A 16,694-nucleotide genomic window follows, 5' to 3' on the forward strand; every position below is an offset into this window, starting at 1 on the left:
AACGGACCATTAAAAGGGGGTGAACTGATCATTTCTCTCCTAGGGGGGCCCCCAAAAAAACCTGTCATTTTAATGTTAATATTACATAATCCAAAAACGCTTAGTCATGTCACGTGACGTGACGTCAACATCCAGTAATGGCGAACAAATGTAAACAAACACTTTGTTTTACCGATACTTTTGTAATTTCTCTTCTGCTTTGTTCTAGAGATTATTAAACTCCATGACAATGTCTCCAACGTATTTAACTGGTTAAAAATAGTATTTATACAAGAGTTTTAACGAAAAAGATCAGGAAAAAATGTACAGGAATAAAAAAAAATTCAGCTTTCAAAATATTCGTCGATAAAAAAACCGATCTTTATATTTACGCTAGCCATTTTGTATATTACCACGTGACCTGCTATCTCTTAAACTGGAGGGGGGGGGGATCCACTTGAATCCAACAAAACCAGTAATTTTTTTTTTCTATTATATATACATCATTTTCTATAAAATTAAGTGTAGACTTTATAATTATAACAAAAAATGTTATTCATACTAAAAAAAAAAACCGCTTAGTCATGTCACGTGACGTGACGTCAACATCCACTAATGGCGAACAATTGTACCTATTTACTATGCCTCCCCACGGGACAGAGTTAGACACCAGGGTCGTTTTTTAACGTGGAGAAAAGGTACAAAAATAAAAATTGTCTCAGTCGTGGAGGATTTCTCCTCCACCGAAAGAGAACAAGAAATAGAAGTGCAGCATCTGAAGAACAGATACTACACTTTGATCTTGACCAAAAGGCCAAGAATGCGAACAATTGTAAATAACAACTTTTTTCACAAAACCAACACCGTCTTTCTTTTTTTTCTCTCTCTCACCCACTTACTCTTCCCTCTCTCTCACCCTCTTTCTCTTGACGTCACACCACTGTTAAACTGTGGGGGGGGAACACATTCCCAGGCATTATCTCCTATAGATGCACATTTTATTAGAAATTCAGCTTTCAAAATATTAGACGATAATAAAAATATAAAACCAACACCCTCTTTCTCTTTTCTCTCTCTCTCACCAACTTACTCTTCTCTCTCTCTCACCCTCTTTCTCTTGACCTCCTACTACTGTTAAACTGTGTGTGTGTGGGGGGGGGGAAGAGGCAGCTTGAAAACCAACAAAAACAGTGCACAGTTTCCCAAGCATTTGGGGTGGGAAGGGGGGGAAGAAGCCGAGCGCACAGTTTCGTGTGAGAGAGAGAGAACAATTCTCAACCTATATACTCAACAAATTTTTTATCTACAGATTTGAAAGTTTGTATATAGGGTATTCAGACATATGGAAATATATCTAGCATAATCTATCTATTATATCTATAAAAGTGAAAATGTGTGTGTGTGTGAGGTAGCCAGAGAGAGAGAGAGAGAGAGAGAGAGAGAGAGAGAGAGAGAGAGACAACAATTCTCAACCTATATATTCAATACATTTTTTATCTAGATTTGAAAATTTGTATATAGGGTATTCAGACATATGGAAATATATCTAGCATAATCTATCTATTATATCTATAAAAGTGAAAATGTGTGTGTGTGTGTGTGTGTGTGCGTAAGAGAGAGAGAGAACAATTCTCAACCTATATACTCAACGTATTTTTATCTACGGATTTTAAACTTTGTATATAGGGTATTCAGACATATAGAAATATATCTAGCATAATCTATACATTATATCTATAAAAGTGAGAATGTGAGTGTGTGAGAGAGAGAGAACAATTCTCAACCTATATATTCAACAAATTTTTTACCTACAGATTTGAAAATTTGTATATTGGGTATTCAGACATATGGAAATATATCTAGCATAATCGATCTATTATATCTATAAAAGTCAGAATGTTTGCGTGTGGTTGTGTGTGTAAGGTTGCGAGAGAGAGAGAGAGAACAATTCTCAACCTATCTATTCAATAAATTTGTTATCTACAGATTTGACCATTTGTATATAGGGTATTCAGACATATGGAAATATATCCAGCATAATCTATCTATTATATCCATAAAAGTGAGAATGTGTGCGTGAGAGAGAGAGAGAGAGAGAGAGAGAGAGAGTAAGTACAATTCTCACCCTATATATTCAACAAATTTTTTATCTACCGATTAGAAAATTTGTATATAGGGTATTCAGACATATGGAAATATATCTAGCATAATCTATCTATTATATCTAGAAAAGTGAGAATGTGTGTGAAAGAGAGAGAGAGAAGAGAGAGAGAGAGAACAATTCTCAACCTATATATTCAACTAATTTTTATGTACAGATCTGAAAATTTGTATACAGGGTATTCAGACATATGGAAATATATCTAGCATAATCTATTATATCTATAAAAGGTAGAATGTGTGTGTGTGTGTGTGAGTGAGTGAGTGAGTGAGTGAGAGAGAGAGAGAGAGAACAATTCTCAACCTATATACTCAACAAATTTTGTATCTACAGATTTGATAATTTGTATATAGGGTATTCAGACATAAGGAAATATATCTAGCATAATCTATCTATTATATCTATAAAAGTGAGAATGTGTGTGAAAGAGAGAGAGAGAGAACAATTCTCAACCTATATATTCAACAAATTCTATCTTTACAGATTTGAAAATTTGTATATAGGGTATTCAGACATTTGGAAATATATCTAGCATAATCTATTATATCTATAAAAGTGAGAATGTGTGTGTGAGAGAGAGAGAAAGAACAATTCTCAACCTATATACTCAACAAATTTTTTATCTACAGATTTAAAAATTTGTATATAGGGTATTCAGACATATAGAAATATATCTAGCATAACCTATCTATTATATCTATAAAATGACCATGTGTGTGTGTGTGAGAGAGAGAGAGAGAGTCAGAGAGAGAGAGAGAGAACAATTTTCAGCTTGTGTGTGTGTGAGAAAGAGAGAGAGAGAAAGAGAGGAAGGAAAATTCTCACCCTATATATTCAACAAATTTTTTATCTACATATTAGAAAATTTGGATATAGGGTATTCAGACGTATGGAAATATATCTAGCATAATCTATCTATTATATCTATAAAAGTGAGAATGTGTGTGTGAGAGAGAGAGAAAGAGAGAGAGAGAGAACAATTCTCAACCTATATATTCAACTAATTTTTTATCTACAGATTTGAAAATGTGTATATTGGGTATTCAGACATATGTAAATATATCTGGCATAATCTATGTATTATATCTATAAAAGTGTGAATGTGAGTGATGGAAAGAGCAAAAAATTCTCAACCTATATAACCTATAAAAGTGAGAATATGTGTGTGAGAGAGAGAGAGAGAGAACAATTCTCAACCTATATATTCCACACATTTTTGGGCACAGATTTGGAAATTTGTATATAGGGTAGGCAGACATATAGAAATATATCTAGCATAATCTATCTATTATATCTATAAAAGTGAGAACTTGTGTGTGTGTGTGTGTGTGTGAGAGAGAGAGAGAACAATTCTTAACCTACATACTCAACAAATTTTTTACCTACAGTTTAGAAAATTTGTATATAGGGTATTCAGACATATGGAAATATATCTAGCATAATCTATTTATTATAACTACAAAAGTTAGAATGTGTGTGTGAGAGAGAGAGAGAGAACAATTCTAAACCTATATATTCAACAAATTTTTTATCTACAGATTTGAAACTTTGTATATAGGGTATTCAGACATATGGAAATATATCTAGCATAATCTATCTATTTTATCTATAAAAGTGAGAATGCGTGTGTGTGAGATAGCGAGAGAGAGAGAGAGAAAAAGAGAGAGATAAAAATTCTCAACCTATACATTCAACAAATTTTTTATCCACAGATTTGAACATTTGTATATAGGGTGTTCAGACATATAGAAATATATCTAGCATAATCTATCTATTATATGTATAAAAGTGAGAATGTGTGTGTGTGTGAGAGAGAGGACAATTGTCAACCTATGTATACAACAAATTTTTTATCTACAGATTTCAAAATTTGTATATTGGGCATTCAGACATATTTCAATATATCTGGCATAATCTGTCTATTATATCTATAAAAGTGAGAATGTGTGTGATAGAGAGAGAGAGAACAATTCTCAACCTATATACTCAACAAATTTTTTATCTACAGATTTGAAAATTTGTATATAGGGTATTCAGACATATGGAAATATATCTAGCATAATCTATTATATCTATAAAAGTGAGAATGTGTGTGTGTGTGTGAGAGAGAGAGAGAGAGAGAGAGAGAACAATTCTCAACCCATATACTCAACAAATTCTTTATCTACAGATTTTAAAATTTGTATATAGAGTATTCATACAAATAGAAATATATCTAGGATAATCTTTCTATTATATCTATAAAAGTGAGAATGTGTGTGTGTGTGAGCGAGAGAGAGAGAGAGAGAGAGAGAGAGAGAGAACAGTTCTCAACCTATACATTCAACAAATTTTTATATATAGGGTATTCAGAAATATCGAAATATATCTAGCATAATCTATTATATCTTTAAAAGTTAGAATGTGTGTGTGAGAGATAGAGAGAACAATTCTCAACCTATGCACTCTACAAATTTTTTATCTACAAATTAGAAAATTTGTATATAGGGTATTCACACATATGGAAATATATCTAGCATAATCTATCTATTATATCTATAAAAGTTAGAATGTGTGTGTGAGGTAGCCAGAGAGAGAGAGAGAGAGAGAGAGTAAGAACAATTTTCAACCTATATATTCAACAAATATTTGATCTACAGATTAGAAAATTTGTATATAGTGTATTCAGACATATGGTAATATATCTAGCATAATCTATCTATTATATCTCTAAAATTGAGAATGTGTGTGTGAGAGAGAGAGAGAGAACAATTTTCAACCTATATACTCAACAAATTTTTTTATCTACAGATTTGAAAATTTGTATATAGGGTATTCAGACATATGGAAATATATCTAGAGTAATCTATCTATTATATCTATAAAAGTGAGAATGTGTGTGTGTGTGAGAGAGAGCGACACAGAACAATTCTCAACCTATATATTCAACAAATTTTTTATGTACAGATCTGAAATATCACATTTGTATAGAAGTAGAAATCTTGATACCTACTCTGATACCTAATAAAAGAAAGGACACTCTTTAGGGCGGATTTTGATTATAACAAGTCACTAATTAGAAATTATAATAAACATTCTAATAATTTAAGAATTTTACCAAAATAAAATTGCATGGTAATCACCCAATTTCTGCCACAAAATTTTGATTGGCAGAACTCATAAACATAAAATATATATTTTCTAATTTCATCTTTTTTTTTTCTTTTTACATAATCTGGTTTGATGTTTTCCCAAATATTCAAATCACTATATTTTGCTGCTTAATATCAAATACAGCAACTGAGTTATTTTTATGCATCAAACAATTACATTTTCTCATTCATCCAAACTAATCACTGAACATCAATTTCATATTTTCTTCACTAAAATATTACTGTGCTTGATGTCATCAAGTGGAGCGGATCATTTTTTTTTCATTTGTTCACACATTTTTCCAATTTATATATATTTTAAAGATTCTTAGCCTATGTCATTGCATACCAATCTGTTTATTAAAAGTTAAGGTTCACTGTAAACACATATGTTACACCAAAATAAAAACGCTTCAGATAATGTCTTGATATTCAATTCAGTTTCTCACATGACATCTTATGAAGTTAGTAGAAATGTTACAGACTTTTGAATCTCAAACACTTTCAATACTGTGCACTGATATTTTCTTTTTTGCAATATAAGCACATTCATGATTTTTTTTACAAACGTTAAAAACTTTCACATTGTGTAGCAATATACTGAAACAATTATAAAAATATTTGTTTTTATTTTGAATGATGCAGGGTATCTGAAGAGAGATTTTTCTAACAAAATGAAAGTATAATTTTTAGCAATAGGTATCTAGGAAAAGGCCACTACATATGTTATAAGTTCCAAATTTCCACAACCTGGCAAATACTGGTACATGCTAGCAAATTTAGATTTGCAATTACAAAATATGATTCTAATTTTTTCCTTTGCTCTTTATTCTAACACTACACTAAGTTTACTGTGTTATTTCGCTACAGTTGATATTGTGTAGAACAATAAGAAAATCATAGTGAACAATGCATTCAACAAATTTCACACACATTTCTAGATACCTATATCTAATAAGTTCAAAAGAAAGGACACACTTAGGGAGGTATTTTGGTGGTCAAGTCACTAAAAAGAGATTAGCTGGTTTCCCGGCATAGCCCAGGATATAATAAAGATTGACTGAAATACATGTTCTAGCTGGTTTCTAGGCGTTGCCAGGGATGTAATATAGACACATTATGTTGTATATTACCTGTTCTCTTCTCCCTAAGGTAAAACAATTTCATATACATGCTGTAAATTACCTATGCTAGGGATAAAACATGAACAATATCAGTCCTAGGGTAGATAAAACAAATAATACATAGAGATGAAAGATTCCTCTCCCCTAAGAATCAAACATATGTTCAATATCTGCTTTTGTTTTTTCATTGTTTATACGGTCCCGAGCAACGCCGGGTAGCCCTGCTAGTATATATATAAGGAAAATTGATGGAACAATCTTCATCTTTCAATTTCTTTATGTCAATAGAAGGAATTTATGATACACATGCACACTCTTTATATATGAGACAATTTATAGAATGCTGTTAACAATGCAGAAATATGCTAGGTTCTTAGGAGTACTGAAAATAACTTCTTTTAATCAATTTTTTTTCATTTTGTTTAAATCTTATTTGCTTCTTGTTTTCACTTCATTCACTATATGTGTGAACCAAAATAACTTCATAGAAAAATATTTTGAGATTTATAAAGAATCGGAATCGGTAATTGTATCGGCATTGGGAATTTTGTACAGAATCGGTAATTTTACTGGTATCTGCGAAAATATTGGAATCACCCCATCACTAGTAGATACGCTTAACACAAAATCTATATAATAAATTTGACCACTCCACATCAAGCTATAATAGGATAACCAAAACCTTCACATGCTAATCTGTTCTGCCAGCTGAATAGACCTTATGGCCTATTTCCACAAATTATGCATTCAATTTGTTTTCTTTCAATATTTATGTTTTCTCCAGATTACCAGACTCTCAAATAAACATTCCAAAGTGATGGTGGTATCCATTTTTACTCGCTATTATTTATCTATTCTCACCAGAAGTTAAACAAAGAGGCCAGTGAGAAAAAATTTGGTGTATATAGTCTGACATAAATGATATTGGATGTCATAAGTAGGAATGTCTTATCCTTGTAACCTAGTTCAGATAATCACAATATTTTTTGGGAAAAAATCTCCCCTTCTCAAGCGTTTTTATATAATTTAAACGAATTCTGCAACAATATTGATATGGTAAAAAGTGTATGTAAATATAGATTACACGACTGGAACCATTTTCAAATTTTGTTGGGTCAAGTTAGTGAATCTTTAATGATAGAAATTTGGTCAACATTTTAGAATTGCTTTCATTTTCTGTCAGGGTTTAAAATGTTATGAAAATAATTAAAATATGTGCTCCTTCAACCATCACTTTGAAATAGTTCAAGAATTCAGACACAAAAATATTTCAAAGTGATCAAGATCTTATTGCCATGCCAAAAATCATGTGAAAATCGAACTTAATGGACTAAATGTTATACTGTGATATGATTGGTTATGCTGACGAGGGAGTGCGGTTCCTATTTATTTGCCTCCCTTTAATGTCGATTTTTAATATGGGAAATATTCAGCTCTCAAAAAAAAAAAAAAAAAGAAAAAAAAAAAAAGGGCATTCCGGATGGAAACAAAAATTAAATTGCCTTAGTCTAGAAGAATTTCTCTTTCACCGACAAAGACTAAAAAGATAAAACTTAGTATCAGAACAGATATTTTTTTCAGCCAAAAGGGCCAAAGAAGTCATTCAGAGGGAAAATATTTTGAGATAAGTTTTTAGATAGACTGATGCTAATTTTCTTTTTGGAAGATAGACAAGTTTACTGCCATTCACCTGAAGAGCCCCTATTGGATACTTTATCCAATATTCCTTGACTTCTATTAAGCCACACTGGTTCGAACTGTGATTGAAATTTACATCATCAACACTGGCATTACCTTAAGTGACCCATGCTAAAAGGAGACCAGTTGCAAGGCATGTTGACGCATGTACTTGTCAGCTTTATATATTATCAAGCCCAAGTGGATGGCAAAACCAGAGAGGTGACGTTAACTCAGTGGTTAATGACGCGGACTGACAACCTTTTTTTTTTTTTTAATTTTTTTTTTTTTTTTTTACATGGAGGTCACCACTTATCAAGACCCGAAGGCCACTCAGGAATAAGGATTATTGCGTGTACAGTAATCAATGAGATAGTATTGTAGTAATTATTAGTATTGGGGGTTTTGATAGAGTGTCTTAAGTGGGGCGGTTTGTCAGGAGTTTGTTTATGTTGGACTTGAAGACATCCAAGTTGTAGTCAGGTGGGAAACAGGCAAGCGGCAGAGTTCCACTGGCGTGCAGTTCTAAGAAAGAAGCTTTGCTCATGGAATCTACGTTTGGATTTAGGCACAGATAAAGAGTGAGGAAAATTGTTGACAGTAGTTTCAGCCAGACGGGTGTTTCTAGTGAAAGATTGGCAACCTATGTGCGTCAAGTTCAAGCCCAGTTCATTCTACAGAAACACTGTCACTTAAGAATGTTGGCAACTTTCATGTAGTCCCTCTTCTAAGCAAACAATATCCTTCTAGAAATAATTCTTAATAGAAAGATATCAGGGGAACGAATGCCAACAAAAACCATCATCAAGAACAATGACAGCAATACCAATCCTTCCACTCTCAAATCCTGAACTAACCATTTCAATTACATTGCTGTAATTAATACAGAAATAAAGAACTGTTAACACGTAGAAAGCAGAATGTAAACCCGTAAATAACAGACATTGATAACGGATAAAGAGAGAATATTTTATTCATGTTCTTCTACAAGCTAAAAGGTAAAACAATAATGGCAACCTTAAAACTTATGGATGAAAGCCACCTTTCTACCTGGGAAAATGTTTAAAAGGAGATCACTCGTGTAGATTAACAACCATATTTGTTCTTTCATTAAGAGATTCATCAAAACACTGTCAACCAAGGGAAGAGTCTTATTAGGCATGTATAAGCAGTGTGATGATGTATGATGGCGAAGGTTGAGGATATGCGTTGCATGGAGAGAATTGATATGAGAATGGTACAATGAATGCATCATAATGCGAGTCTTAAAAACAGGCTTAGTTCTGATGACCTTAAAGAAAGATTAAATCTGCACAGTATACGGAGATGCATGCAAAACAGCAGACTTCTATGGTATGGTCATGTTGAAAGAATGGATGAGAGTTCCTGGTGTAGTAGATGTAGAACAGTTGAGGTAGCAGGTTCAGCCCACAGGGAAAGGCCAAGGAAAACAAGAGAAAGAATGATAAGGAGCAACTTGAAAGAAAGAGGGATAAATAAATCTCGGGGCAGAGATAGGTTAGTTTGCAAGTCAATTTCTAAAAGCCATCCAAGATAGAGACATTAAAGTGAATATAATGATGACGAACAGTGTTGATAATCTGAAAAATCTGCCATGATTATCTACAAGAATTTATACTCTCCACTCACCCCCGTATATTATTACTTTTAATCATATTTAAGAAAATAAATTTAATACTATTTACAAAACAGAATAAATATTTGTAAATAATGCCAAACATTGAAAATAGTTGAAAGCTGATTATTTAAAGTGAATTATAAAATTAAAAAAAAAAAAAAAAAAATTTGATCGCAAAAACATTAATTGTAATTTTTTTAATCTCGCCTTTATCAACCCAAGATTAAAATATTACAATTAGTAAATAAATAAATTATATAAATAAGTGATAAATTAGTAAATCTGCTTTAATCTCATCTCTTAATAAGTATTTAACTGAAGAATGTACTGTCATTCAGTGATGAATTAACATTTTTGACTGAAAAGGTGCTGCACAGAAATTAGTTTTTAAAAACAGACTGCTTTTTCAGTTATACTTTTTACTTGTGGATCAATAGCACCACCATAATAGACAAAAAAAAAAAATGTGACATTATTTTACATGAAAAATCCATTTTGTGGACTAGTGGCTTTATTTAAAAGAAAAGAAGAAAAAAAACAAAACTGTCACTCTTTCACATCTTCCTACTACTAACACAAATAATTTTATGGAAATCCTTCCAGACAATACATCAAACCCCTTTATGTAAGATACTAAAAAAATATTTTTTAAAAATACTACTTCAAGGTAAAAAAAACTAACCAACAATTTATTATAGATAATTCTGATTCTGACCCAGAAAACAGCAATTCTTCCCCCTTTGTCAGAAACAAAAAATGGAATGAATATTTGTAAATAATGGAATGAGAGGACTGAACGACAAAACATGGGAAGTGATAGTTATGAAGCACTTTCTACTCTCCTTAAACGTATAATAACACCACTACTACTAATAACGGGACTTGTGGAAATTCCACAGGGAACTCATATGTAATATATTGATGTTGGCATTCTGTAGATGTTCAGTGTAAATGGAGATGCTCTGATATTATTGTAGCTCTTTTGTTAAAACTGTACAAGTATTTATCTAAGCCAGCAGTGATGCCTGGCGTAGCCCGGTTGCAAAGCACACTTAAATATGATATTTTAATTCTTGCTGATATTCATATATATTATTATAGAGTTAATGTTCTATCGATTTTGATATATTATAAAGTTACGATTTAAAAAAATCGTAACTTTACATTCATGACTTGGGTGCATCAGTTTGAATCGAAACCGACACCAAAACTTAAGAATTCTTGGTAAAATTATTTTATTACAAAAAAATGGAAGTCCATAACAAGCGCCAGTCACCCGGATGTAAGCGTGACACAGAAAATAAATAACACACATGCTATCCTATTAATATATAGATAATAAAGAAATTGTTGTTGTTTAAAGTCAATAGACCTTGTGATAAGCAAACTTGCAGTTAAGTTGTATCTTCACACTGAAACTTATTGCCCAAACAAGAGATAAGAGAAAAGAAAGAGAATAGAATAGACCCCCCCCCACCTCCCTCTCGTTAAGGGGTCAGGTTTAAATGAAGTAGACAATATACACCCCCCCTCGACCTTGAACACAAGTTTGCTTAGACAGATACAATTATTTCTGTCATATGATTGGTTATGTTTGGGGGAGGAAAGGTTTTTAGACTGTAGTGCTCCTGAGATTATTGCCAGTCACTGAAGCATCTTTATTCACATGAAAGTATCAAGGGAGACAATGCAGGCTATTTTTTGCTTCCTGCCCAGAATGCCCTTTTATAGGGAGCTGTACTTTCCACATTAAAACCCACCTTGCGTTATACTTTGCTCTCACAGGAAAGCAAGTAAACCTATGAACTTTAATATTTTTTAAATTAATCTCTTTCCAAATCAAACAAGAAAATTTTGAAATGACATTACTTTTAATGTAGATACTAACTAGACTACCCGTGACCCGTTCGGTCAGTATGTTATATTAGCTATGGAATTCATGTATGAGCGTGACACTTGTGATGTAAAGAAAATAGTTTTTTTTGACATAACAGAAACATTTCTATGAAAGTATATTAAAATGAAAAAAGAATATAGATAGATTTCTATGAGTCTTTCTGTTTATTATAATTGATTATTTTTGAAAAAAAAAAAAAATTTACAGTTACTGAATTATAAGTGGTTGGCCATACTTATAGGTAAATGTGCACTGAACAGATACCATAATACTTATTACAGTTAAATTCAAATTTTGATATATCTGCTTTTTTTTTTTTTTTTTTTTTTTACATCGTTCATTTCTGTATTACATTTAAGTTATTTTAAACTCCACTCTTCCCATGTTAAATAATAATTTCGAAATAATAACGTTAATATTTCAGCGTCCCAATTGTTCTTGGTTTTTGTTTTTGCATTTAAATTATCCAAATAAACAATTGTTAATACTGTCTGTTTTTTTTTTTACATCGTTCATTTCTGTATTACATTTAAGTTATTTTAAACCCCACTCTTCCCATGTTAAATAATAATTTCAAAATAATAAGGTTAATATTTCAGTGCGCAGGTCATGCGCGCATGTGCAACCGGATGTAGTAAACCGGAAAGTGGGTTACATACATCATTACAAGGTCATTTAAGTTTTATAATTATATAGATGTTGGGATGATTAATCGGAATCGGAAAAATCAGAGCTTTTTGGGGTATCGGAATCGGTAAAATTTGAGCCTATTTTCCGATGCCAAAACCAATTCCTTTAATTATCTATTTTATTGTTTTTATAAAACGTCTTCCATTGTAATAATAAAATAAATATTTTATTGATTTAAACTTCCAGTAAGACTGAGATCTCTAGATCACACCCTCGCAAAGTGTTTTTCACGTTTGAGAAAATACGTGCATATTTAAGATATGTTTTTACAGTAATCAGGACAAAATAACTTCATAGAAAAATATTTAGAGATTTATAAAGAATCGGAATCGGTAATTGTATCGGCATTGGGAATTTTGTACGGAATCGGTAATTGTATTGGTATCTGCAAAAATATTGGAATCATCCCATCACTAGTAGATACGCTTAACACAAAATCTATATAATAAATTTGACCACTCCACATCAAGCTATAATAAGATAACCAAAACCTTCACATGCTAATCTGTTCTGCCAGCTGATTAGACTAAGCCCTTATGGCCTATTTCCACAAATTATGCATTCAATTTGTTTGCTTTCAATATTTATGTTTTCTCCAGATTACCAGACTCTCAAATAAACATTCCAAAGTGATGGTGGTATCCATTTTTACTCGCTATTATTTATCTATTCTCACCAGAAGTTAAACAAAGAGGCCAGTGAGAAAAAATTTGGTGTATATAGTCTGACATAAATGATATTGGATGTCATAAGTAGGAATGTCTTATCCTTGTAACCTAGTTCAGATGATCACAATATTTTTTGGGAAAAAATCTCCCCTTCTCAAGCGTTTTTATATAATTTAAACGAAGTTCAGATGATATTAGTTCCTCTTCAGTTTTTCCTGAAACTTTGTTGCCATTTTCCTAATAAAGATTAAACTTCAAGAAATTGTTTATTCTGTTTACAATGATATTATTTCAGTTGCAGTATATATTTGTTTATTTTCATTTTAAACTCTGTATGCAGATTTATTTTTTTTTTTAATAAATATTTTGTCTTTATATATAGCAACATATCCCCTTATTTCCTTCAGTTTACATCCACGCATGAAGATTCGCAATTGTCCAGAATATCTTTCCTTAATTTCTCTTGGAAAAAGTAATAGATGAGTTTCATGTTTCTGAATTTTTGGGACGAAGAATAATAATTTGTAACAACACTCAAGATGAGAACAATAGTTTGAATAATCTAAAGGAATTTTATTTTTGAGGTAGAAATATCTTGTACGATTGTCCCAATTTTTTTTTTTTTTTTTTTTTTTTTAACTAATTTCACATCAGCTTCTCCAATGATAGTTTCCATCCAAAATCCAATGGTTTTTATGAGTCCCCACCTCTAGACTTTGGAATTCCCTTCCGGGTTCCTGCTTCCCCAACTGTACTGACATGCAGAAGTTCAAGTGTAATATGAACCGACATCTTGCTGCCCAACTCCCCACATAGTACCCCTGTAGCTTATGTCCCTGACAGTAGCCCCCTGCATCAAAGTGGCAATGTGCCTTGTTTGGGGTGAAAATGTAATAAAAAAAAAAAAAATTCTCTATATGTTAGATAAGTATTATTGTACACAGGATTTTAATGGGCATGACTTTAGTTTTTTTATTTCTATTTAGAAGATCAGCACTTATCCTTGAGTGGGCTCCAGGCCTTGATAAGGGTTAAGTTATGTAGATGGTGAGACAATATCAGTCACGGTGAAAAATTAGCTAGCGTAAGATTATCTAAATATACAACTAGAAATTTATTCACATTAAACTTGTTATAGTCAGTTGGGAAGCAGACAGACAATATTGTGTCCCACAGACAGACAGCTCTAGAAGAAGGTCTTCTGGTGGAATTTTCATTTAGTTTTGGGTACAGATAGGGCATGAATAAAGTTGTTGGCAGTTGTTTCAGCTAGGTGAGTATTTGTTATGAATGTTTTCTGGAGAGAGACCATAGATTGGAGCTCAGCCGAACACCTACCATAAAAGTATCAATAGAGAAGAGACTTCTCTATTGATACTCGTAATGTCTTGTCTGTGAGAAAGAAGGAGTAGGTAGGGAGGCGAAAAGAGGGTCAGTTTATTACTTCTGATATTTGTAGGTGCATTGTTTGCATACATAGGATCTCCACAGTAGACATTCTGAAGCCTTCATAGTAGACTACGTCAAGTATTTTTAAGTAAACCTTTTTCAACTGATCGATATAGGAAATGACTATTTTCAGTTTTGTTCTAATTAGCAATCTATCTAACAGCAATAAAGTATTTCAATTTATTCCCTACTCAGTGTGGACTACTTCATAAAAATTGCAAGGTCCTTTTATATTTCATTTTATAGGGAATGAATGATCTTTTTTGCTGGATAGAAATTTGCATTACTCTATAACTGGAATCTTTAACACTTTAATTTTCAGGCTCGGGCCATTGTAGTTGACAAATGGATGAAACATTTAGTTTTTGTTTTCGGCAACCTGAACCAATTTATTGTTGGCCATCTGTTGATTTTCTGTAGCCATTGTTATAGTTTTAGCTTGACTGTGTGGCTATATTTTGATCTGTAACATATCAGGAGGTCATCTACATAGGGAGATATATTAATTCTAAGAGGTAATTCTGTCATTATGTTTTTTTCTACGAGAGTAGTTTAAAAATTAAAGCCCCTTTTTTTTTTAACTAAATGTTGAAGAGCTACAAAGGCAAGAGTCATACCAAATAAACTTTTGTGCACCAGAATTTAATTTTCTACATAGTCACCACCATTCTTAATACACTTTTGCCAGGAATTCAATGACAAATCTCTGCTTCTGATGCATGTTCATGACAAGGGTTACTTTCTTAGAGTATCACACAGTCAATATCTGCAACAGAGAAATGAAACTTTCAGGTAATGAATGCAGGAGTTCAGTCATCATAACAATACAATCTGCAATCCGGTTTGAGTGGTATAAAAAAATAGGAGGCATTACTTTTGGAATGCTCTTCGTAACAAGATTTTAATTTAGTTACCCTTTTTTTTTTTTAATTTAGTACACCTTTTTTTTTTTTTTTTTTTTTTTTCAGATTTGTCATATTTGAAAATGTGGAGTTAATAAAACTCAAATTATCCTTTAGATAAGAAGCTATCGAGAAAATATGGCAATCTGATATTTATACCTAGATTGCACAAGTCATTCAACACTGTACTTCCATGTCAAGCATTTTCTAGATCAAAAAAATATCAGTAATATGTTTTGTTTCTAATAAATGCTTATCTAATATTTGTTTTGAGGCATACCAAGTCGTCTACTTCTCTTTTACTATGAAAACCTAGATTGTAGATTGGAAATGAAATTGCTTGATTCCAAATATAAAATCAACTTATGTTTCTGAATTTTGGAGATGAGGACTGATTATTTGGATTCTACTGTTCTCATCTTGAGTGTGATTAGAACCCGGGGTGTAGTAGATGAAGTATTTGATAAAATTAAGTTGCAAGTTACACTCAATCCTCAGTGTGGGCAACACTCAAAAATGCAATTGCGAATTACTTAGGACTTCTACCCCGTCATGGCTGATGGAACAAGACTATGCTACCCATATGGATTAAATAAAGGGTTTTGTTTTAAATTCCATAGTTCAACAAAGATTCTTGAGTTTGACAAGATACACCTGAAAAAGATCAGGGTTTACATGAGAATAACACTAAAAGATTAGACAATAGTTTACTATTTTTTCTGTTGTGTTATATTCGTTGTTTTTTATTCACTTAGAAATTGGTATCTTTATGTCTGGGAACTTTCCTTCTGGCCATATTTTGTTACATATTAAAAAAAAAATTTTTCTGTGATTCTTCTGATAATTTTAGAATGATGTTGCAGCAAAATCCGAAACTTGACAAAAAGTAAACAAAATACTAATACAGGGTGACCCCCCAAAAAAAACCCAGAGGACATTCAATTGTTTTTCTGAGCATTTTACAGTCAACGGAGAAAAAAAAAGGCCAAAGATCCTAGTGTTTTGATGTGACGTTTTGAATATAATAAACTAGTTATGACCAAAGTTTCATTTCATTCGGACAAAACACTAAGAAACGGGGCCTAATTAGAATTGGGGCCCCGTTTTTTTTGGGGGGGGGGTCACCCTGTAGATATTGAGCAGCATGGTGAAGCTCTGAATGAACGAGATTGCCACCGGACACTCTTAGCATCATCCAGCAGGATTCTATTCCTGCACACAGGGCCAGGTCAATCCAGATGCTCAACATTGTTCCTCACCACTGTACCCCAAACTTGATGCCCCCTTGATAATAGTTTGGGCTGGGATTATTGGAGGTACTTTAGTTAGCCGATGGAGAGTCCCAGAAGGCGTAAAAATGACGTTAAATGCTTACAT

The 16,694-nt window shown here is 32.3% G+C and overlaps 1 protein-coding gene and 1 pseudogene across 4 annotated transcripts in view; both read right to left on the reverse strand.

Moving 5' to 3' along the window:
• The window catches only part of LOC145287858 (serine/threonine-protein kinase PAK 3-like), a 268,674-nt gene that overhangs the window by 69,975 nt on the left and 182,005 nt on the right, over positions 1–16,694 (reverse strand). The gene's annotated exons all lie outside the window — the stretch shown is intronic.
• Positions 673–806, reverse strand: LOC145288409 (U2 spliceosomal RNA; annotated as a pseudogene).

Source organism: Euprymna scolopes, chromosome 11 (genome assembly GCF_053919585.1).
Source record: "Euprymna scolopes isolate OS-2025 chromosome 11, ASM5391958v1, whole genome shotgun sequence".
NCBI classification, from domain to species: domain Eukaryota; kingdom Metazoa; phylum Mollusca; class Cephalopoda; order Sepiida; family Sepiolidae; genus Euprymna; species Euprymna scolopes.